Raw genomic sequence first — 26,035 nt, 5'->3', positions numbered from 1 at the left:
TGGCACATGGCTCCCTTCGACACCTGGTGCTTTGACGACTTCGCAGTTGCCACTGGACCTGAAGTTCTCGGCGCCGATGGTGGATAAGTGGTAACTTCGTTATCGAGTGAACCCGCGCACCATCTACAGTTTTTCTCTGGATGAACCAACGACATTGACAGCGACAGCACCATTACCGGCCTATTTAAGCGACTGGCATCACCACGCTGCCTTCAGTGGGCATGGGAGACCGGCAGACATACGCTGGCCACTAATCACTCCATTCAATTTGCTTGTGCAGTTCATTCTGCTTGGCACATGGCTTCCTACGACACCTGGCGCTTTGACGACTGCGCAGTTGCCACTAGACCTGATGTTCTCGGCGTCGATGGTGGATGAGTGGTGCCATCGTTATCGACTGAACCCGGGCACCATCTGCAGTGTTTCTCCTGACGAACCAACGACATCGACAGCGACAGCACCATTACCGGCCTATTTAAGTGACTTGCATCGCCACCCTGCCTTCAGTTGGCTTGGAAGACCAGCAGATATGTGCTGGCTGCTAATCCCTCCGTTCAATTTCCGTGGGTAGTTTCTTCCACTTGGCACATGGCTTCCTTCGACACCTGGCGCTTTGAGGACTGCGCAGTTGCCACTGGACCTGATGTTCTCGGCGCTGATGGTGGATGAGTGGTGCCTTCGTTATCGACTGAACCCGGGCACCATCTACAGTTTTTCTCCTGACGAACCAACGACATAAAGAGCAACAGCACCATTGCCGGTCTATTCAGGTGACTGGCTTCGCAACGCCGCCATCAGTAGGCACGGGAAAGCGGCAGACATGCGGTGGCCGCTAATCCCTTCGTTCAATTTCCTTGTGCAGTTTCTTCTGCTTGGCACATGGCTTCCTTTTACACCTGGCGCTCTGACGACTTCGCAATTGCCACTGGACCTGATGTTCTCGGCGCCGATGGTGAAAGAGTGGTGCCTTCGTTATCGACTGAACCCGGGCACCATCTACAGTTTTTCTCCTGACGAACCAACAACATCGACAGCGACAGCAATATTACCCGCCTATTTAAACGACTAGCATCGCCACGCCGCCATCAGTAGGCACGGGAGAGCGGCAGACATGCGCTCGCCGCTAATCCCTCCGTTCAATTTCCTTGTGCAGTTTCTTCTGCTTGGCACATGGCTTCCTTCGACACCTGGCGCTTTGACGACTGCGCAGCAGCCACTGGACCTGAAGCTCTCGGCGCCGACGGTGGATAAGTAGTGCCTTAGTTATCGAGTGAACCCAGGCACCATCTAAAGCTTTTCCCTGGAAGAACCAACGACATCGACAGCGAGAGCACCATTACACGCCTATTTAAGGTACTTGAATTGCCACGCTGCCATCAGTAGGCACGGGAGAGCGGCAGACATGGTCTGGCCGCTAGTGCCTCAGTTCTATTTCCTTCTGCAGTTTCTTCTGCTTGGCACATGGCTTCCTTCGACAACTGACGCTTTGACGACTGCGCAGTTGCAACTTGACCTGAAGTTCTCGGCGCCGATGGTGGATGAGTGGTGCCTTCGTTATCGACTGAACCCGGGCACCATCTACAGTTTTTCTCCTGACAAACCAATGACATAAACAGCGACAGCACCATTGCCGGTCTATTCAGGTGACTGGCTTCGCAACGCCGCCATCAGTAGGCACGGGAATGCGGCAGACATGCGGTGGCCGCTAATCCCTCCGTTCAATTTCCTTGTGCAGTTTCTTCTGCTTGGCACATGGCTTCCTTTTACACCTGGCGCTCTGACGACTTCGCAATTGCCACTGGACCTGATGTTCTCGGCGCCGATGGTGAAAGAGTGGTGCCTTCGTTATCGACTGAACCCGGGCACCATCTACAGTTTTTCTCCTGACGAACCAACAACATCGACAGCGACAGTACTATTACTGGCCTATTTAAGGTACTTGCATCGCCACGCTGCCATCAGAAGGCACCGGAGAGCGGCAGACAGACGCTGGCCGTTAAACCCTCCGTTCAATTTCCTTGTGCAGCGTCTTCTGCTTGGCGCATGGCTTCCTTAGACATCTGGCACTTTCACGACTGCGCAGTTGCCACTGGACCTGAAGTTCTCGGCGCCGATGGTGGATGAGTGGTGGCTTCGTTATCGACTAAACCCGGGCACCATCTACAGTTTTTCTCCGGACGAACTAACAACATCGACAGCGACAGCAACATTACCGGCCTATATAAGTGACTTGCATCGCCACGCTGCCTTCAGTTGGCATGGAAGACCGGCAGACATGTGCTGGCTACTAATCCCTCCGTTCAATTTCCGTGGGCAGTTTCTTCCACTTGGCACATGGCCTCCTCCGACACCTGGCGCTTTGAGTACTGCGCAGTTGCCACTGGACCTGAAGTTCTCGGCGCCGATGGTGGATGAGTGGCGCCTTCGATATCGAATGAACCCGGGCACCATCTACAGTTTTTCTCCGAACGAACACACGACATCGAGAGCGAGTGCACCATTACCGGCCTATTTAAGAGACAGGCGTCGCCACGCCGCCATCAGTAGGCGCGGGAGAGCGGCAGATATGCGCTGGCCGCTTATACCTCCGTTCAATTTCCTTCTGCAGTTTCTTCTGCTTGGCACATGGCTACCTTCGACAACTGACGCTTTGATGACTGCGCAGTTGCCACTTGACCTGAAGTTCTCGGCGCCGATGGTGGATGATTTGTGCCTTCGTTATCGACGGAGCCCGGGCACCATCTACAGTTTTTGTCCGGACGAACGAACGACTTCGACAGCGACAGTACCATTACTGGCCTATTTAAGGTACTTGCATCGCCACGCTGCCATCAGTAGGCACCGGAGAGCGGCAGACATACGCTGGCCGCTAAACCCTCCGTTCAATTTCCTTGTGCAGCGTCATCTGCTTGGCGCATCGCTTCCTTCGACATCTGGCACTTTGACTACTGCGCAGTTGCCACTGGACCTGAAGTTCTCGGCGCCGATGGTGGATGTGTGTTGCCTTCGTTATCGAGTGAACCCGGGCACCATCGACAGTTTCTCTCCGGACGAACCATCGACACGACAGCGACAGCACCATTACCGGCCTATTTAAGGTAATGGCATCGCCACGCTGCAATCAGTAGGCACGGGAGAGCGGCAGACATGGTCTGGCTGCGAGTGCCTCCGTTCTATTTCCTTGTGCAGTTTCTTCTGCTTGGCACATGGCTTCCTTCGACACCTGGCGCTTTGATGACTGCGCAGTTGCCACCGGACCTGAAGTTCTCGGCGCCGATGGTGGATAAGTGGTACCTTCGTTATCGAGTGAACCCAGGCACGATCTAGTTTTTCTCCTGACGAACCAACGACATCAAGACCGACAGCACCTTTGCCGGTCTACTTAGGTGACTGGCATCGCCACGCCGCCATCAGTAGGCACGGCAGAGAGGCAGACATGAGCTGGCCGCTAATCCCTTTGTTTAATTTCTTTGTGCAGTTTCTTCTGCTTGGCACATGGCTTCCTTCGCCACCTCGCGCTTTGATGACTGCGCAGCTGCCACTGGACCTGAAGTTCTCGGCGCCGATGGTGGATAAGTGGTACCTTCATTATCGAGTGAACCCAGGCACCATCTACAGTTTTTCTCCGGATGAACCAACGACATCGACAGCGAAAGTACATTACCGGCCTATTTAAGGTACTGGCATTGCCACGCTGCAATCAGTAGGCACGGGATAGCGGCAGACATGCGCTGACCGCTAATCCCTCCGTTCAGTTTCCTTGTGCAGTTTCTTCTGCTTGGCACATGGCTTCCTTCGACACCTGGCGCTCTAACGACTACAGGCTTGCCTCCGTTTTTTTCTATGCCTAATTGGATTTTCTACAAATTTTCTTTGGGATGGCATTCGCCTCCCCTATTCATTTATTTTAATTGGTTTACGCCTGCCATACCTAGCTGGTGGTGCGGGCTTCCCCACTTTCTTTTTCTTTCTTTTTCTTTTATGGGGACAAACAAAGCCATGGACTGCGCAGTTGCCACTGGACCTGATGTTCTCGGCGCCGATGGTGGATGAGTGGTGTCTTCGTTATCGACTGAACCCGGGCACCATCTACAGTATTTCTCCTGACGAACCAACGACATCAAGAGCGACAGCACTATTGCCGGTCTATTCAGGTGACTGGCTTCGCCACGCCGCCATCAGTAGGCACGTGAAAGCGGCAGACATGCGCTGGCCGCTAATCCCTTTGTTTAATTTCTTTGTGCAGTTTCTTCTGCTTGGCACATGGCTTCCTTCGCCACCTCGCGCTTTGATGACTGCGCAGCTGCCACTGGACCTGAAGTTCTCGGCGCCGATGGTGGATAAGTGGTACCTTCATTATCGAGTGAACCCAGGCACCATCTACAGTTTTTCTCCGGATGAACCAACGACATCGACAGCGAAAGTACATTACCGGCCTATTTAAGGTACTGGCATTGCCACGCTGCAATCAGTAGGCACGGGATAGCGGCAGACATGCGCTGGCCGCTAATCCCTCCGTTCAATTTCCTTGTGCAGTTTCTTCTGCTTGGCACATGGCTTCCTTCGACACCTGGCGCTCTAACGACTACAGGCTTGCCTCCGTTTTTTTCTATGCCTAATTGGCTTTTCTACAAATTTTCTTTGGGATGGCATTCGCCTCCCCTATTCATTTATTTTAATTGGTTTACGCCTGCCATACCTAGCTGGTGGTGCGGGCTTCCCCACTTTCTTTTTCTTTCTTTTTCTTTTATGGGGACAAACAAAGCCATGGACTGCGCAGTTGCCACTGGACCTGATGTTCTCGGCGCCGATGGTGGATGAGTGGTGTCTTCGTTATCGACTGAACCCGGGCACCAACTACAGTTTTTCTCCTGACGAACCAACGACATCAAGAGCGACAGCACCATTGCCGGTCTATTGAGGTGACTGGCATCGCCACGCTGCAATCAGTAGGCACGGGAGAGCGGCAGACATGCGCTGGCAGCAAATCCCTCCGTTCAATTTTCTTTGCCGTTTCTTCTGTTTGGCACATGGCTTCCTTCGACACCTGAAGCTTTGACGACTGCGCAGTTGCCACTGGACCTGAAGTTCTCGGCGCCGATGGTGGATGAGTGGTGCCTTCGTTATCGAGTAAACCCAGGCACCATCTACAGTTTTTCTCCGGAAGAACCAACGACATGGACAGTGACAGCACCATTACTGGCCTTTTTAAGGTAATTGCATCGCCACGCTGCTATCAGTAGGCACGGGAGAGCGGCAGACAAGCGCTAGCCGCTAATCCCTCCATTCAATTTCCTTGTGCAGTTTCTTCTGCTTGGCGCATGGCTTCCTTCGACACCTGGCGCTTTGACGACTCCGCAGTTGCCACTGGTCCTGAAGTTCTATGCGCCGATGGTGGATGAGTGGTGCCTTCGTTATCGAATGAACCCGGGCACCATATAAAGGTTCTCTCCGGATGAAACAACGACATCGACAGCGAGAGCACCATTATTGGCCTATTTAAGGGACAGGCATCGCCACGCGGCCATCAGTGGGAACAGGAGAGCGGCAGACAGGCGCTAGCCGCTAATCCCTCCATTCAATTTCCTTGTGCAGTTTCTTCTGCTTGGCACACGACTTCCTCCGACACCTGGCGCTTTTACGACTGCGCAGTTGCCACTGGACCTGAAGTTCTCGGCGCCGATGGTGGATGAGTGGTGCCTTCGTTATCGAGTAAACCCAGGCACCATCTACAGTTTTTCTCCGGAAGAACCAACGACATGGACAGTGACAGCACCATTACTGGCCTTTTTAAGGTAATTGCATCGCCACGCTGCTATCGGTAGGCACGGGAGAGCGGCAGACAAGCGCTAGCCGCTAATCCCTCCATTCAATTTCCTTGTGCAGTTTCTTCTGCTTGGCGCATGGCTTCCTTCGACACCTGGCGCTTTGACGACTCCGCAGTTGCCACTGGTCCTGAAGTTCTAGGCGCCGATGGTGGATGAGTGGTGCCTTCGTTATCGAATGAACCCGGGCACCATATAAAGGTTCTCTCCGGATGAAACAACGACATCGACAGCGAGAGCACCATTATTGGCCTATTTAAGGGACAGGCATCGCCACGCGGCCATCAGTGGGAACAGGAGAGCGGCAGACAAGCGCTCGCCGCTAATCCCTCCGTTTATTTCTTCGTGCAGTTTCTTCTGCTTGGCACATGGCTTCCTTCGACACCTGGCACTTTGATGACTGCGCAGTTGCCACTGGACCTGAAAATCTAGGCGCCGATGGCGGTTAAGTTGTACCTTGATTATCGAGTGAACCCAGGCACCACCTACAGTTTTTCTTTGGATGAACCAACGACATCAACAGCAAGAACACCATTACTGGCCTATTTAAGGTACTTGCATCGCCACGCTGCCATCAGTAGACACAGGAGAGCGGCAGACATGCGCTGGCCGCTAATCCCTCCGTTCAATTTCCTTGCGCAGTTTTTTCTGCTTGGCACATGGCTTCCTTCGACACCTGACGTTTTGACGACTGCGCAGTTGCCACTGGACCTGAAGCTCTCGGCGCCGATGGTGGATTACTTGTGTCTTCAATATCGACTGATCCCGCGCACCATCTACAGTTTTTCTCCGGGAGAACGAACGACTTCGACAGCGACAGTACCATTACCGGCCTATTTAAGGTACTGGCATCGCCACGCTGCAATCAGTAGGCACGGGAGAGCGGCAGGCAGGCGCTGGCCGCTAATCGCTCGTTGAATTTCCTTGTGCAGTTTCTCATGCTTGGCTCATGGCTTCCTTCGACAACTGGCGCTCTGACGACTGTGCAGTTGTCACTGGACCTGATGTTCTCGGCGCCGATGGTGAATGAGTGGCGCCTTCGTTATCGACTGAACGCGGCACCATTTACAGTTTTTTTCCGGACGAACAAACGACATCGACAGCGAGAGCACCATTACCTGCCTATTTAAGCGACTGGCATCGCCACGCTGCCTTCAGTGGGCATGGGAGACCGGGAGACATGCGCTGGCCACTAATCCCTCCATTCAATTTCCTTGTGCAGTTTCTTCTCCTTGGCACATGGCTTCCTTCGACACCTGGCGCTTTGATGACTGCACAGTTGCCACTGGTCCTGAAGTTCTCGGCGCCGATGGTGGATATGTGGTACCTTCATTATCGAGTGAACCCAGGCACCATCTACAGTTTTTCTCCGGATGAACCGACAACATCGACCGCGACAGCACCATTACCTGCATATTTAAGCTACCAGCATCGCCACGCTGTCTTCAGTGGGCATGGGAGACCGGCAGACATGCGCATGCCGCTAATCCTTCCGTTCAATTTCCTTGTGCAGTTTCTTCTGCTTGGCACATGGCTTCCTTCGACACCTGACGCTTTGACGACTTCGCAGTTGCCACTGGACCTGAAGCTCTCGGCGCCGATGGTGGATTACTTGTGCCTTTAATATCGACTGATGCCGCGCACCATCTGCAGTTTTTCTCCAGACGAACCAACGACTTCGACAGCGACAGTACCATTACCGGCCTATTTAAGGTACTGGCATCGCCATGATGCAATCAGAGGCACGCGAGAGCGGCAGGCATGCGCTGGCCGCTAATCCCTCGTTTAATTTCCTTGTGCAGTTTCTTCTGCTTGGCACATGGCTTCCTTCGACAACTGGCGTTCAGACGACTGCGCAGTTGCCACTGGACTTGATGTCCTCGGCACCGATGGTGAATGAGTGGCGCCTTCGTTATCGACTGAACCCGGGCACCATCTACAGTTTTTGTCCGGACGAACGAACGACATCGACAGTGAGAGCACCATTGCCGGCCTATTTAAGGGACAGGCGTCGCCACGCCGCCATCAGTAGGCAAGGGAGAGCGGCAGACATGCGCTGGCCGCTAATCGCTCGGTTCAATTTCCTTGTGCAGTTTCTTCTGCTTGGCACATGGCTCCCTTCGACACCTGGTGCTTTGACGACTTCGCAGTTGCCACTGGACCTGAAGTTCTCGGCGCCGATGGTGGATAAGTGGTAACTTCGTTATCGAGTGAACCCGCGCACCATCTACAGTTTTTCTCTGGATGAACCAACGACATTGACAGCGACAGCACCATTACCGGCCTATTTAGGCGACTGGCATCACCACGCTGCCTTCAGTGGGCATGGGAGACCGGCAGACATACGCTGGCCACTAATCACTCCATTCAATTTGCTTGTGCAGTTCATTCTGCTTGGCACATGGCTTCCTACGACACCTGGCGCTTTGACGACTGCGCAGTTGCCACTAGACCTGATGTTCTCGGCGTCGATGGTGGATGAGTGGTGCCATCGTTATCGACTGAACCCGGGCACCATCTGCAGTGTTTTTCCTGACGAACCAACGACATCGACAGCGACAGCACCATTACCGGCCTATTTAAGTGACTTGCATCGCCACCCTGCCTTCAGTTGGCTTGGAAGACCAGCAGATATGTGCTGGCTGCTAATCCCTCCGTTCAATTTCCGTGGGTAGTTTCTTCCACTTGGCACATGGCTTCCTTCGACGCCTGGCGCTTTGAGGACTGCGCAGTTGCCACTGGACCTGATGTTCTCGGCGCTGATGGTGGATGAGTGGTGCCTTCGTTATCGACTGAACCCGGGCACCATCTACAGTTTTTCTCCTGACGAACCAACGACATAAAGAGCAACAGCACCATTGCCGGTCTATTCAGGTGACTGGCTTCGCAACGCCGCCATCAGTAGGCACGGGAAAGCGGCAGACATGCGGTGGCCGCTAATCCCTTCGTTCAATTTCCTTGTGCAGTTTCTTCTGCTTGGCACATGGCTTCCTTTTACACCTGGCGCTCTGACGACTTCGCAATTGCCACTGGACCTGATGTTCTCGGCGCCGATGGTGAAAGAGTGGTGCCTTCGTTATCGACTGAACCCGGGCACCATCTACAGTTTTTCTCCTGACGAACCAACAACATCGACAGCGACAGCAATATTACCCGCCTATTTAAACGACTAGCATCGCCACGCCGCCATCAGTAGGCACGGGAGAGCGGCAGACATGCGCTCGCCGCTAATCCCTCCGTTCAATTTCCTTGTGCAGTTTCTTCTGCTTGGCACATGGCTTCCTTCGACACCTGGCGCTTTGACGACTGCGCAGCAGCCACTGGACCTGAAGCTCTCGGCGCCGACGGTGGATAAGTAGTGCCTTAGTTATCGAGTGAACCCAGGCACCATCTAAAGCTTTTCCCTGGAAGAACCAACGACATCGACAGCGAGAGCACCATTACACGCCTATTTAAGGTACTTGAATTGCCACGCTGCCATCAGTAGGCACGGGAGAGCGGCAGACATGGTCTGGCCGCTAGTGCCTCAGTTCTATTTCCTTCTGCAGTTTCTTCTGCTTGGCACATGGCTTCCTTCGACAACTGACGCTTTGACGACTGCGCAGTTGCAACTTGACCTGAAGTTCTCGGCGCCGATGGTGGATGAGTGGTGCCTTCGTTATCGACTGAACCCGGGCACCATCTACAGTTTTTCTCCTGACAAACCAATGACATAAACAGCGACAGCACCATTGCCGGTCTATTCAGGTGACTGGCTTCGCAACGCCGCCATCAGTAGGCACGGGAATGCGGCAGACATGCGGTGGCCGCTAATCCCTCCGTTCAATTTCCTTGTGCAGTTTCTTCTGCTTGGCACATGGCTTCCTTTTACACCTGGCGCTCTGACGACTTCGCAATTGCCACTGGACCTGATGTTCTCGGCGCCGATGGTGGATGAGTGGTGGCTTCGTTATCGACTAAACCCGGGCACCATCTACAGTTTTTCTCCGGACGAACTAACAACATCGACAGCGACAGCACCATTACCGGCCTATATAAGTGACTTGCATCGCCACGCTGCCTTCAGTTGGCATGGAAGACCGGCAGACATGTGCTGGCTACTAATCCCTCCGTTCAATTTCCTTCTGCAGTTTCTTCTGCTTGGCACATGACTTCCTTCGACACCGGGCGCTTTGACGACTGCGCAATTGACACTGGACCTGAAGTTCTCGGCGCCGATGCTGGATGAGTGGCGCCTTCGATATCGACTGAACCCGTGCACCATCTACAGTTTCTCTCCGGACGAACCATGGACACGACAGCGACAGCACCATTACCGGTCTATTTATGGTAATGGCATCGCCACGCTGCATTCAGTAGGCACGGGAGAGCGGCAGACATGGTCTGGCCGCTAGTGCCTCCGTTATATTTCCTTGTGCAGTTTCTTCAGCTTAGCAAATGGCTACCTTCGACAACTGACGCTTTGATGACTGCGCAGTTGCCACTTGACCTGAAGTTCTCGGCGCCGATGGTGGATGATTTGTGCCTTCGTTATCGACGGAGCCCGGGCACCATCTACAGTTTTTGTCCGGACGAACGAACGACTTCGACAGCGACAGTACCATTACTGGCCTATTTAAGGTACTTGCATCGCCACGCTGCCATCAGTAGGCACCGGAGAGCGGCAGACATACGCTGGCCGCTAAACCCTCCGTTCAATTTCCTTGTGCAGCGTCATCTGCTTGGCGCATCGCTTCCTTCGACATCTGGCACTTTGACTACTGCGCAGTTGCCACTGGACCTGAAGTTCTCGGCGCCGATGGTGGATGTGTGTTGCCTTCGTTATCGAGTGAACCCGGGCACCATCGACAGTTTCTCTCCGGACGAACCATCGACACGACAGCGACAGCACCATTACCGGCCTATTTAAGGTAATGGCATCGCCACGCTGCAATCAGTAGGCACGGGAGAGCGGCAGACATGGTCTGGCTGCGAGTGCCTCCGTTCTATTTCCTTGTGCAGTTTCTTCTGCTTGGCACATGGCTTCCTTCGACACCTGGCGCTTTGATGACTGCGCAGTTGCCACCGGACCTGAAGTTCTCGGCGCCGATGGTGGATAAGTGGTACCTTCGTTATCGAGTGAACCCAGGCACGATCTAGTTTTTCTCCTGACGAACCAACGACATCAAGACCGACAGCACCTTTGCCGGTCTACTTAGGTGACTGGCATCGCCACGCCGCCATCAGTAGGCACGGCAGAGAGGCAGACATGAGCTGGCCGCTAATCCCTCCGTTTAATTTCTTTGTGCAGTTTATTCTGCTTGGCACATGGCTTCCTTCGACACCTGGCGCTTTGATGACTGCGCAGTTGAAACTCGACCTGAAGTTCTCCGCGCCGATGGTGGATGAGTGGTGCCTCCGTTATCGACTAAATGCGGTCACCGTCTACAGTTTTTCTCCGAATGAACCAACGACATCGACAGCGACAGCACCATTACCGGCCTATTTAAACGACTGGCATCGCCACGCTGCCTTCAGTGGGCACGGGTGAGCGCCAGACATGCGCTGCCCGCTAATGCCTCCGTTCAATTTCCTTCTGCAGTTTCTTCTGCTTGGCACATGACTTCCTTCGACACCGGGCGCTTTGACGACTGCGCAATTGACACTGGACCTGAAGTTCTCGGCGCCGATGCTGGATGAGTGGCGCCTTCGATATCGACTGAACCCGTGCACCATCTACAGTTTCTCTCCGGACGAACCATGGACACGACAGCGACAGCACCATTACCGGTCTATTTATGGTAATGGCATCGCCACGCTGCATTCAGTAGGCACGGGAGAGCGGCAGACATGGTCTGGCCGCTAGTGCCTCCGTTATATTTCCTTGTGCAGTTTCTTCAGCTTAGCAAATGGCTTCCTTCGACACCTGGCGATTTGATGACTGCGCAGTTGCCACTGGACCTGAAGTTCTCTGCGCCGATGTGGATGATTTGTGCCTTCGTTATCGACTGAGCCCGGGCAGCATCTAAAGTTTTTGTCCGGACGAACGAACGACTTCGACAGCGACAGTACCATTACTGGCCTATTTAAGGTACTTGCATCGCCACGCAGCCATCAGTAGGCACCGGAGAGCGGCAGACATATGCTGGCCGCTAAACCCTCCGTTCAATTTCCTTGTGCAGCGTCTTCTGCTTGGCACATGGCTTCCTTCGACACCTGGCGCTTTGATGACAGCGTAGTTGCCACTGGACCTGAAGTTCTCGGCGCCGATGGTGGATAAGTGGTAACTTCGTTATCGAGTGAACCCAGGCACAATCTACAGTTTTTCTCCGGACGGACCAACGACATCGACAGCGACAGCACCATTACCGGCCTATTTAAGGTACTGGCATCGCCACGCTGCAATCAGTAGGCACGGGAGAGTGGCAGACATGTGCTGGCCGCTTTTCCCTCTGTTTTATTTCCTTGGGCAGTTTCTTCTGCTTGGCAAATGGCTTCCTTCGACACCTGGCGCTTTGACGACTGCGCAGTTGCCACTGGACCTGATGTTCTCGGCGCCGATGGTGGATGATTTGTGCCTTCGTTATCGACTGAGCCCGGGCACCATCTACACTTTTTGTCCGGACGAGCGAACGACTTCGACAGCGACAGTACCATTACTGGCGTATTTATGGTACTTGCATCGCCACGCTGCCATCAGTAGGCACCGGAGAGCGGCAGACATACGCTGGGCGCTAAACACTCCGTTCAATTTCCTTGTGCAGCGTCTTCTGCTTGGCGCACGGCTTCCTTCGACATCTGGCACTTTCACGACTTCGCAGTTGCTACTGCCCCTGAAGTTCTCGGCGCCGATGGTGGATGAGTGGTGCCTTCGTTATCGAGTGAACCCGGGCACCATCTACAGTTTTTCTCCGGACGAACCATCGATACGACAGCGACAGCACCATTACCGGCCTATTTAAGGTACTGGCATCGCCACGCTGCAATCAGTAGGCACGGGAGAGCGGCAGACATGGTCTGGCCGCTAGTGCCTCCGTTCTATTTCCTTGCGCAGTTTCTTCTGCTTGGCACATGGCTTCCTTCGACACCTGGCGCTTTGATGACTGCGCAGTTGCCTCCGGACCTGAAGTTCTCGGCGCCGATGGTGGATAAGTGGTACCTTCGTTATCGAGTGAACCCAGGCACGATCTAGTTTTTCTCCTGACGAACCAACGACATCAAGACCGACAGCACCTTTGCCGGTCTACTTAGGTGACTGGCATCGCCACGCCGCCATCAGTAGGCACGGCAGAGAGGCAGACATGAGCTGGCCGCTAATCCCTCCGTTCAATTTCCTTGCGCCGTTTCTTCTGCTTGGCACATGGCTTCCTTCGACACCTGGCGCTTTGATGACTGCGTAGTTGCCACTGGACCTGAACTTCTCGGCGCCGATGGTGGATGAGTCGTGCCTTCGTTATGGACTAAACGCGGTAACAATCTAAAGTTTTTCTCCGTATGAACCAACGACATCGACAGCGACAGCACTAATACCGGCCTATTTAAGCGACAGGCATCGCCACGCTGCCTTCAGTTGGCACGGGAGAGCGGCAGACATGCGCTGGCCGCTAATCCCTCCGTTCAATTTCCTTGTGCAGCTTCTTCTGCTTGGCAGATGGCTTCCTTCGTCACCTGGCGCTCTAACGACTGCGCAGTTGCCACTGGACCTGAAGTTCTCAGCTCCGATGGTGGATGAGTGGTGCCTTCGTTATCGACTAAAGCCGCGCACCATCTACAGCTTTTGTCCGGACGAACCAGCGACATCGATTGCGACAGCACCCTTACCGGCCTCTTTAAGGCACTGGCGTCGCTACGCTGCAATCAGTGGGCACGGGAGAGCGGCAGACATGCGCTGGCCGCTAATCCCTCCGTTCAATTTCCTTGTGCAATTTCTTCTGCTTGCCACATGGCTTCCTTCCACACCTGGCGCACTGAAGACTGCGCAGTTGCCACTGGAGCTGAAGTTCCCGGCGCCGATGGTGGATAAGTGGTGCCTTCGTTATTGATTGAACCCGGGCGCCATCTACAGTTTTTCTCCGGACGAAACAACGACTTCCACAGTGACAGAACCATTACCGGCCTATTTTAGCGACTGGCATCGCCACGCTGCCTTCAGTGGGCACGGGAGAGCGGAAGACATGCGATGGCCGCTAATGCCTCCGTTCAATTTCCTTGCGCCGTTTCTTATGCTTTGCAGATGGCTTCCTTCGACACCTGGCGCTTTGACGAGTGCGCATTTGCCACTGGAACTGAAGTTCTAAGCGCCGATGATGGATGAGTGGTGCCTTCGTTATCGACTAAACCCGGGTACGACGTACAGTTTTCTCCAGAAGCACCAACGACATCGACAGCGACAGCACCATTACCGGCCTATTTAGGCGACTGGCATCGCCACGCCGCTATCAGCAGGCATGGGAGAGCGGGAGACGGGCGCTGGCCGCTAATCACTCCGTTCAATTTCCTTGTTCACTTTGTTCTGCTTGGCACATGGCTTCCTTCGACACCTGACGTTTTGATGACTGCGCAGTTGCCACTGGACCTGAAGTTCTCGGCGCCGATGGTGGATGAGTGGTGCCATCGTTTTCGACTGATCCCGGGCACCATCTACAGTTTTTCTCCGGACGAACCAACGACATCGATAGCGACAGCAGTAATAGCGGCCTATTTAAGCGACAGGCATCGACACGCTTCCTTCAGTTGGCACGGCAGAGCGGCAGACATGTGCTGGCCGCTAATCCCTCCGTTCAATTTCCTTGTGCAGCTTCTTCTGCTTGGCGCATGGCTTCCTTCGTCACCTGGCGCTCTAACGACTGCACAGTTGCCACTGGACCTAAAGTTCTCAGCTCCGATGGTGGATGAGTGGTGCCTTCATTATCGACTAAACCCGCGCACCATCTACAGCTTTTGTCCGGACGAACCAACGACATCAAATGCGACAGTACCCTTACCGGCCTATTTAAGGTACTGGCGTCGCCACGCTGCCGTCAGTGGGCACGGGAGAGCGGCAGGCATGCGCTGGACGCTAATCACTCCGTTCAATTTTTGTGCAGTTTCTTCTGCTTGGCACATGGCTTCCTTCGACACCTGGTGTTTTGACGAGTGCGCCGCTGCCACTGGACCTGAAGTTCTTTGCGCCGATGGTGGATGACCGGCGTCTTCGTTATCGACTCATCCCGGGCACTATCTACAGTTTTTCTCTGGACGAACCAACGACTTCGACAGCGACAATACCATTACCAGCATATTCAAGCGACAGGCATCGCCACGCTGCTTTCAGTGGGCACGGGAGAGCGGCAGACATGCGATGGCCGCTAATAACTCCGTTCAATTTCTTTGTGTAGTTACTTCTGCTTGGCACATGACTTGCTTCGACACCTGGCGCATTGATGACTACACAGTTGCCACTGGACCTGAAGTTCTCGACGCCGATGGTGGATGAGTGGTGCCTTCGTTATCGAGTGAACCCAGGCACCATCTACAGTTTTTGTGCGGACGAACGAACGACATCGACAGCGACAGCACCATTACCAGCCTATTCATGGTTCTGGCGTCGCCACACTGCAATCAGTAGGCACGGGAGAGCGGCAAACATGCGCTGGCCGCTAATCCCTCCGTTCAATTTCCTTGTGCAGTTTCTTCTGCTCTGCACATGGCTTCCTTCGACACCTGGTGTTTTGACGAGTGCGCAGTTGCCAGTGGACCTGAAGTTCTAGGTGCCGATGGTGTATGAGTGGTGCCATCGATTTCGAGTGAACCCGGGCGCCATCTATAGTTTTTCTCTGGACGAACCAACGACTTCGACTGCGACAGCCCCATTGCCAGCCTCTTTAGGCGACTGGCATCGCCCCGCTGCCTTCAGTGCGCACGGGAGAGCGGCAGACGTGCGCTGGCCGCTAATCACTCCATTCAATTTCTTTGTGCAGCTTCTTCTGCTTTGCACATGGCTTCCTTCGACACTTGGCGATTTGACGAGTGCGCAGTTGCCACGGGACCTGAAGTTCTCGGCGCCGATGGTGATGAGTGGTGCCATCGATGTCGAGTGAACCCGGGCGCCATCTATAGTTTTTCTCTGGACAAACCAACGACTTCGACAGCGACAATACCATTACCAGCATATTTAAGCGACTGGAATCGCCACGCTGCCTTCAGTGGGCACGGCAGAGCGGCATACATGCGATGCCCATTAATGCTTCGTTCAATTTCCTTGTGTCGTTTCTTCTGCTTTGCACATGGCTTCCTTGGAAACCTGGTGCTTTGACGAGTGCGCAGTTGCCACTGGACCTGAAGTTCTCGGCGCCGATGGTGGATGAGTGGTGCCATCGATGTCGAGTGAACCCGGGCGCCATCTATAGTTTTTCTCTGGACGAACCAACGACTTTGACAGCGACAATACCATTACCAGCATATTTAAGCGACTGGAATCGCCACGCTGGCTTCAGTGGGCACGGGAGAGCGGCAGACATGCGATGGCCGTTAATGCTTCGTTCAATTTCCTTGTGTCGTTTCTTGTGCTTTGCACATGACTTCCTTCGACACCTGTCGCTTTGATGACTGCGCAGGTACCACTGGACCTGAAGTTCTCGGCGCCGATGTTGGATGAGTTCCGCCTTCGTTATCGACTCAACACGGGCACTATCTACAGTTTTTCTCCGGACGAACCAAGGACATCGACTGCGACAGCACCATTACCGGCCTCTTTAGGCGACTGGCATCGCCAGACTGCCTTCAGTGCGAACGGGAGAGCAGCAGACATGCGCTGGCCGCTAATGCCTCCATTCAATTTCCTTGTGCAGCTTCTTCTGCTTTGCACATGGCATCCTTCGACACCTGGCGATTTGACGAGTGCGCTGTTGCCACTGGACCTGAAGTTCTCGGCGCCGATGGTGGATGAGTGGTGCCATCGATTTCGAGTGAACCCGGGCGCCATCTATAGTTTTTCTCTGGACGAACCAACCACTTCGACAGCGACAATACCATTACCAGCATATTTAAGCGACTGGAATCGCCACGCTGCCTTCTGTGGGTACGGGAGAGCGGCAGACATGCGATGCCCGTTAATGCTTCGTTCAATTTCCTTGTGTCGTTTCTTCTGCTTTGCACATGGCTTCCTTCGACACCTGGTGCTTTGATGATTGCGCAGTTGCCACTGGACTTGAAGTTCTCAGCGCCTATGGTGGATGAGTGGTGCCTTCGTTATCGACTAACCCGGGCTCCATGTACAGTTTTTCCCCGGAAGAACCAACGACATCGAAAGCGACAGCACAATTACCGGCCTATTTAGGCGACTGGCATCGCCACGCTGCCATCAGCAGGCATGGGAGAGCGGCAGACGTGCGCTGGCCGCTAATGACTCTGTTCAATTTCTTTGTGTAGTTTTTTCTGCTTGGCACAAGGCTTCCTTCGACACCTGGCGCATTGATGACTGCACAGTTGCCACTGGACCTGAAGTTCTCGTCGCCGATGGTGGATGAGTGGTGCCTTCGTTATCGAGTGAACCCACGCACCATCTACAGTTTTTGTCCGGACGAACCAACGACATCGAGAGCGACAGTACCATAACCGGCCTATTTATGGTATTGGGGTCGCCACACTGAAATCAGTAGGCACGGGAGAGCGGCAAATATGCTCTGGCCGCTAATCCCTCCGTTCAATTTCCTTGTGCAGTTTCTTCTGCTTTGCACATGGCATCCATCCCCACCTGGCGCATTGAAGACTGAACAGTTGCCACTGGACCTGAAATTCGCGGCGCCGACCGTGGATGAGTGGCGCCTTCGTTATCGACTGAACCCGGGCTCCATCTACAGTTTTTCTCCCGACGAACCAACGACATCGACTGCGACAGCTCGTTTACCGGCCTATTTAAGCGACTGGCATAGCCACGCTGCCTTCAGTTGGCACGAGAGAGCGGCAGACATGCGATGGCCGCTAATGCCTCCGTTCAATTTCCTTGTGCAGCTTCTTCTGCTAGGCGCATGGCTTCCTTCGTCTCCTGGCGCTCTAACGACTGCTCATTTGCCACTGGACCTGAAGTTCTCGGCGCCGATGGTGGATGAGTGGCGCCTTAGTTATCGACTCAACCCGCGCACTATCTACAGTTTTTCTCCGGACGAACCAACGTCATCGACTGCGACAGCACCATTACCAGCCTTTTTAGGCGACTGGCATCGCCCCGCTGCCTTCAGTGCGCACGGGAGAGCAGCAGACATGCGCTGGCCGCTAATGCCTCCGTTCAATTTCCTTCTGCAGCATCTTCTGCTTTGCACATGGCTTCCTTCGACACCTGGCGATTTGACGAGTGCGCAGTTGCCACTGTACCTGAAGTTCTAGGCGCCGATGGTGGATGAGTGGTGCCATCGATTTCGAGTGAACCCGGGCGCCATCTATAGTTTTTCTCTGGACGAACCAGCGACTTCGACAGCGACAATACCATTACCAGCATATTTAAGCGACTGAAATCGCCACGCTGCCTTCAGTGGGCATGGGAGAGCGGCAGACATGCGATGCCCATTAATGCTTCGTTCAATTTCCTTGTGTCGTTTCTTCTGCTTTGCACATGGCTTCCTTCGAAACCTGGTGCTTTGATGATGGCGCAGTTGCCACTGGACCTGAAGTTCTCAGCGCCGATGGTGGATGAGTGGTGCCTTCGTTATCGACTAACCCGGGCTCCATGTAGTTTTTCTCCGGAAGAACCAACGACATCGACAGCGACAGCACAATTACCGGCCTATTTAGGCGACTGGCATCGCCACGCTGCCATCAGCAGGCATGGGAGAGCGGCAGACGTGCGCTGGCCGCTAATCACTCCGTTCAATTTCTTTGTGCAGCTTCTTCTGCTTTGCACATGGCTTCCTTCGACACTTGGCGATTTGACGAGTGCGCAGTTGCCACGGGACCTGAAGTTCTCGGCGCCGATGGTGATGAGTGGTGCCATCGATGTCGAGTGAACCCGGGCGCCATCTATAGTTTTTCTCTGGACAAACCAACGACTTCGACAGCGACAGCACCATTACCAGCCTTTTTAGGCGACTGGCATCGCCCCGCTGCCTTCAGTGCGCACGGGAGAGCAGCAGACATGCGCTGGCCGCTAATGCCTCCGTTCAATTTCCTTCTGCAGCATCTTCTGCTTTGCACATGGCTTCCTTCGACACCTGGCGATTTGACGAGTGCGCAGTTGCCACTGTACCTGAAGTTCTAGGCGCCGATGGTGGATGAGTGGTGCCATCGATTTCGAGTGAACCCGGGCGCCATCTATAGTTTTTCTCTGGACGAACCAGCGACTTCGACAGCGACAATACCATTACCAGCATATTTAAGCGACTGAAATCGCCACGCTGCCTTCAGTGGGCATGGGAGAGCGGCAGACATGCGATGCCCATTAATGCTTCGTTCAATTTCCTTGTGTCGTTTCTTCTGTTTTGCACATGGCTTCCTTCGAAACCTGGTGCTTTGATGATTGCGCAGTTGCCACTGGACCTGAAGTTCTCAGCACCGATGGTGGATGAGTGGTGCCGTCGTTATCGACCAACCCGGGCTCCATGTGCAGTTTTTCTCCGGAACAACCAACGACATCGACTGCGACAGCACCATTACCGGCCTCTTGAGGCGACTGGCATCGCCACGCTGCCTTCAGTGCACACGGGAGAGCAGCAGACATGCGCTGGCCGCTAATGCCTCCGTTCAATTTCCTTGTGCAGCTTCTTCTGCTTTGCACATGGCTTCTTTCGACACCTGGCGATTTGACGAGTGCGCAGTTGCCACTGGACCTGAAGTTGTCGGTGCCGATGGTGGATGAGTGGTGCCATCGATGTCGAGTGAACCCGGGCGCCATCTATAGTTTTTCTATGGACGAACCAACGACTTTGACAGCGACAATACCATTACCAGCATATTTAAGCGACTGGAATCGCCACGCTGGCTTCAGTGGGCACGGGAGAGCGGCAGAGATGCGATGGCCGTTAATGCTTCGTTCAATTTCCTTGTGTCGTTTCTTGTGCTTTGCACATGACTTCCTTCGACACCTGACGCTTTGATGACTGCGCAGGTACCACTGGACTTGAAGTTCTCGGCGCCGATGTTGGATGAGTTCCGCCTTCGTTATCGACTCAACACGGGCACTATCTACAGTTTTTCTCCGGACGAACCAAGGACGTCGACTGCGACAGCACCATTACCGGCCTCTTTAGGCGACTGGCATCGCCAGACTGCCTTCAGTGCGCACGGGAGAGCAGCAGACATGCGCTGGCCGCTAATGCCTCCGTTCAATTTCCTTGTGCAGCTTCTTCTGCTTTGCACATGGCATCCTTCGACACCTGGCGATTTGACGAGTGCACAGTTGCCACTGGACCTGAAGTTCTCGGCGCCGATGGTGGATGAGTGGTGCCATCGATTTCGAGTGAACCCGGGCGCCATCTATAGTTTTTCTCTGGACGAACCAACCACTTCGACAGCGACAATACCATTACCAGCATATTTAAGCGACTGGCATCGCCACGCTGCTATCAGCAGGCATGGGAGAGCGGCAGACGTGCGCTGGCCGCTAATGACTCCGTTCAATTTCTTTGTGTAGTTACTTCTGCTTGGGACAAGGCTTCCTTCGACACCTGGCACATTGATGACTGCACAGTTGCCACTGGACCTGAAGTTCTCGTCACCGATGGTGGATGAGTGGTGCCTTCGTTATCGAGTGAACCCACGCACCATCTACAGTTTTTGTCCGGACGAACCAACGACATCGAGAGCGACAGTACCATAACCGGCCTATTTATGGTATTGGCGTCGCCACACTGAAATCAGTAGGCACGGGAGAGCGGCAAACATGCGCTGGCCGCTAATCCCTCCGTTCAATTTCCTTGTGCAGTTTCTTCTGCTTTGCACATGGCATCCATCCCCACCTGGCGCATTGAAGACTGAACAGTTGCCACTGGACCTGAAATTCGCGGCGCCGATCGTGGACGAGTGGCGCCTTCGTTATCGACTGAACCCGGGCTCCATCTACAGTTTTTCTCCCGACGAACCAACGACATCGACTGCGACAGCACGTTTACAGGCCTATTTAAGCGACTGGCATAGCCACGCTGCCTTCAGTTGGCACGAGAGAGCGGCAGACATGCGATGGCCGCTAATGCCTCCGTTCAATTTCCTTGTGCAGCTTCTTCTGCTAGGCGCATGGCTTCCTTCGTCTCCTGGCGCTCTAACGACTGCTCAGTTGCCACTGGACCTGAAGTTCTCAGCTCCAATGGTGGATGAGAGGTGCCTTCATTATCGACTAAACCCGCGCACCATCTACAGCTTTTGTCCGGACGAACCAACGACATCAAAAGCGACAGCAGCATTAGCAGCCTCTTTAGGCGACTGGCATCGCCCCGCTGCTTTCAGTGCGCACGGGAGAGCAGCAGACATGCGCTGGCCGCTAATGCCTCCGTTCAATTTCCTTCTGCAGCATCTTCTGCTTTGCACATGGCTTCCTTCGACACCTGGCGATTTGACGAGTGCGCAGTTGCCACTGTACCTGAAGTTCTAGGCGCCGATGGTGGATGAGTGGTGCCTTCGTTATCCACTAAACCCGCGCACCATCTACAGCTTTTGTCCGGACGAACCAACGACATGAAAAGCGACAGTACCCTTACCGACCTATTTAAGGTACTGGCATCGCCACGCTGCCTACAGTAGGCACGGGAGAGCGGCAGACATGCGCTGGCCGCTAATCCATCTGTTCAATTTCCTTGTGCAGTTTCTTCTGCTCTGCGCATGGTTTCCTTCGACACCTGGCGTTTTGTCGAGGGCGCAGTTGCCACTGGACCTGAGGTTCTCGGCGCCGATGGTGGATGAGTGGCGCCTTAGTTATCGACTCAACCCGGGCACTATCTACAGTTTTTCTCCGGACGAACCAACGTCATCGACTGCGACAGCACCATTACCAGCCTTTTTAGGCGACTGGCATCGCCCCGCTGCCTTCAGTGCGCACGGGAGAGCAGCAGACATGCGCTGGCCGCTAATGCCTCCGTTCAATTTCCTTGTGCAGCATCTTCTGCTTTGCATATGGCTTCCTTCGACACCTGGCGATTTGACGAGTGCGCAGTTGCCACTGTACCTGAAGTTCTAGGCGCCGATGGTGGATGAGTGGTGCCATCGATTTCGAGTGAACCCGGGCGCCATCTATAGTTTTTCTCTGGACGAACCAGCGACTTCGACAGCGACAATACCATTACCAGCATATTTAAGCGACTGGAATCGCCACGCTGGCTTCAGTGGGCACGGGAGAGCGGCAGACATGCGATGGCCGTTAATGCTTCGTTCAATTTCCTTGTGTCGTTTCTTGTGCTTTGCACCTTCGACACCTGACGCTTTGATGACTGCTCAGCTACCACTGGACCTGAAGTTCTCGGCGCCGATGTTGGTTGAGTTCCGCCTTCGTTATCGACTCAACGCGGGCACTATCTACAGTTTTTCTCCGGACGAACCAACGACATCGACTGCGACAGCACCATTACCGGCCTATTTAGACGACTGGCATCGCCACGCTGCCATCAGCAGGCATGGGAGAGCGGCAGACGTGCGCTGGCCGCTAATGACTCCATTCAATTTCTTTGTGTAGTTTTTTCTGCTTGGCACAAGGCTTCCTTCGACACCTGGCGCATTGATGACTACACAGTTGCCACTGGACCTGAAGTTCTCGGCGCCGATGGTGGATGAGTGGTGCCTTCGTTATCGAGTGAACCCACGCACCATCTACAGTTTTTGTCCGGACGAACCAACGACATCGAGAGCGACAGTACCATAACCGGCCAATTTATGGTATTGGCGTCGCCACACTGAAATCAGTAGGCACAGGAGAGCGGCAAACATGCGCTGGCCGCTAATGCCTCGGTTCAATTTCCTTGTGCAGCTTCTTCTGCTAGGCGCATGGCTTCCTTCGTCTCCTGGCGCTCTAACGACTGCTCAGTTGCCACTGGACCTGAAGTTCTCAGCTCCAATCGTGGATGAGTAGTGCCTTCATTATCGACTAAACCCGCGCACCATCTACAGCTTTTGTCCGGACGAACCAACGACATCAAAAGCGACAGTACCCTTACCGGCTTATTTAAGGTACTGGCGTCGCCACGCTACCCTCAGTGGGCACGGGAGAGCGGTAGGCATGCGCTGGACGCTAATCACTCCGTTCAATTTTTGTGCAGTTTCTTCTGCTTGGCACATGGCTTCCTTCGACACCTGGCGCATTGAAGACTGCGCAGTTGCCACTGGACCTGAAGTTCTCGGCGCCGATGGTGGATAAGTGGTGCCTTCGTTATTGATTGAACCCGGGCGTCATCTACATTTTTTTCTCCGGACGAAACAACGACTTCGACAGCGAAAGAACCATTACCGGCCTATTTTAGCGACTGGCATCGCCACGCTGCCTTCAGTGGGCACGGGAGAGCGGAAGACATGCGATGGCCGCTAATGCCTCCGTTCGATTTCCTTGTGCCGTTTCCTATGCTTTGCAGATGGCTTCCTTCGCCACCAGGCGCTTTGAGGAGTGCGCATTTGCCACTGGACCTGAAGTTATCAGCGCCGATGTTGGATGAGTGGTGCCTACGTTATCGACTAAACCCGGGTACCATGTACAGTTTGCTCCGGAAGAACCAACGACATCGACAGCGACAGCACAATTACCGGCCTATTTAGGCGACTGGCATCGCCACGCTGCCATCAGCAGGCATGGGAGAGCGGCAGACGTGCGCTGGCCGCTAATCACTCCGTTCAATTTCTTTGTGCAGCTTCTTCTGCTTTGCACATGGCTTCCTTCGACACATGGCGATTTGACGAGTGCGCAGTTGCCACGGGACCTGAAGTTCTCGGCGCCGATGGTGGATGAGTGGTGCCATCGATGTCGAGTGAACCCGGGCGCCATCTATAGTTTTTCTCTGGACAAACCAACGACTTCGACAGCGACAATACCATTACCAGCATATTTAAGCGACTGGAATCGCCACGTTGCCTTCAGTGGGCACGGGAGAGCGGCAGACATGCGATGCTCATTAATGCTTCGTTCAATTTCCTTGTGTCGTTTCTTCTGCTTTGCACATGGCTTCCTTCGAAACCTGGTGCTTTGATGATTGCGCAGTTGCCACTGGACCTGAAGTTCTCAGCGCCGATGGTGGATGAGTGGTGCCTTCGTTATCGACTAACGCGGGCTCCATGTACAGTTTTTCTCCGGAAGAACCAACGACATCGACAGCGACAGCACAATTACCGGCCTATTTATGGTATTGGCGTCGCCACACTGAAATCAGTAGGCACGGGAGAGCGGCAAACATGCGCTGGCCTCTAATCCCTCTGTTCAATTTCCTTGTGCAGTTTCTTCTGCTCTGCACCTGGCATCCATCCCCACCTGGCGCATTGAAGACTGAACAGTTGCCACTGGGCCTGAAGTTCTCAGCGCCTATGGTGGATGAGTGGTGCCTTCGTTATGGACTAACCCGGGCTCCATGTACAGTTTTTCTCCGGAATAACCAACGACATCGAAAGCGACAGCACAATTACCGGCCTATTCAGGCGACTTGCATCGCCACGCTGCCATCAGCAGGCATGGCAGAGCGGCAGACGTGCGCTGGCCGCTAATCACTCTGTTCAATTTCTTTGTGTAGTTTCTTCTGCTTGGCACATGGCTTCCTTCGACACCTGGCGCTTTCATGACTGCGCAGTTGCCACTGGACCTGAAGTTCTCGGCGCCGACGCTGGATAAGTGGTGCCTTCGTTATCGAGTGAACCCAGGCACCATCTACAGTTTTTCTCTGGACGAACCAACGACATCGGCAGCAAGAGCACCATTACCGGCCTATTTAAGCGACTGGCATAGCCACGCTACCTTCAGTAGGCACGGGAGAGCGGCAGACATGCGCTGGCCGCTGATCCCTCTGTTCAGTTTCCTTGTGCAGTTTCTTCTGCTCTGCGCATGGTTTCCTTCGACACCTGGCGTTTTGTCGAGGGCGCAGTTGCCACTGGACCTGAAGTTCTCGGCGCCGATGGTGGATGAGTGGTGCCATCGATGTCGGGTGAACCCGGGCACCATCTATAGTTTTTCTCTGGACGAACCAACGACTTCGACAGCGACAATACCATTACCAGCATATTTAAGCGACTGGAATCGCCACGCTGCCTTCAGTGGGCACGGAAGAGCGCAGACATGCGATGGCCTTTAATGCTTCATTCAATTTCCTTGTGTCGTTTCTTCTGCTTTGCACATGGCTTCCTTCGACACCTGACGCTTTCATGACTGCGCAGGTACCACTGGACCTGAAGTTCTCGGCGCTGATGTTGGATGAGTGCCGCCTTCGTTATCGACTCAACCCGGGCACTATCTACAGTTTTTCTCCGGACGAACCAACGACATCGACTGCGACAGCACCATTACCGGCCTCTTAAAGCGACTGGCATCGCCACGCTGCCTTCAGTGCGCACGGGAGAGCAGCAGACATGCGCTGGCCGCTAATGCCTCCGTTCAATTTCCTTGTGCAGCTTCTTCTGCTTTGCACATGTCTTCCTTCGACACCTGGCGATTTGACGAGTGCACAGTTGCCACTGGACCTGAAGTTCTCGGCGCCGATGGTGGATGAGCGGTGCCATCGATGTCGAGTGAACGCGGGCGCCATCTATAGTTTTTCTCTGGACGAACCAACGACTTCGACAGCGACAATACCATTACCAGCATATTTAAGCGACTGGAATCGCCACGCTGTCTTCAGTGGGCACGGGAGAGCGGCAGACATGCGATGGCCGTTAATGCTTCGTTCAATTTCCTTGTGTCGTTTCTTCTGCTTTGCACATGGCTTCCTTCGACACCTGGTGCTTTGATGATTGCGCAGTTGCCACTGGACCTGAAGTTCTCAGCGGCGATGGTGGATGAGTGGTGCCTTCGTTATCGACTAACCCGGGCTCCATGTACACTTTTTCTCCGGAAGAACCAACGACATCGAAAGCGACAGCACAATTACCGGCCTATTTAGGCGACTGGCATCGCCACGCTGCCATCAGCAAGCATGGGAGAGCGGCAGACGTGCGCTGGCCGCTAATGACTCCGTTCAATTTCTTTGTGTAGTTTTTTCTGCTTGGCACAAGGCTTCCTTCGACACCTGGCGCATTGATGACTGCACAGTTGCCATTGGACCTGAAGTTCTCGGCGCCGATGGTGGATGAGTGGTGCCTTCGTTATCGAG

The sequence above is a fragment of the Dermacentor variabilis genome, chromosome 5 (assembly GCF_050947875.1).
Source record: "Dermacentor variabilis isolate Ectoservices chromosome 5, ASM5094787v1, whole genome shotgun sequence".
Classification (NCBI taxonomy): Eukaryota; Metazoa; Arthropoda; class Arachnida; order Ixodida; family Ixodidae; genus Dermacentor; species Dermacentor variabilis.
This window is presented reverse-complemented; position numbering follows the sequence as displayed.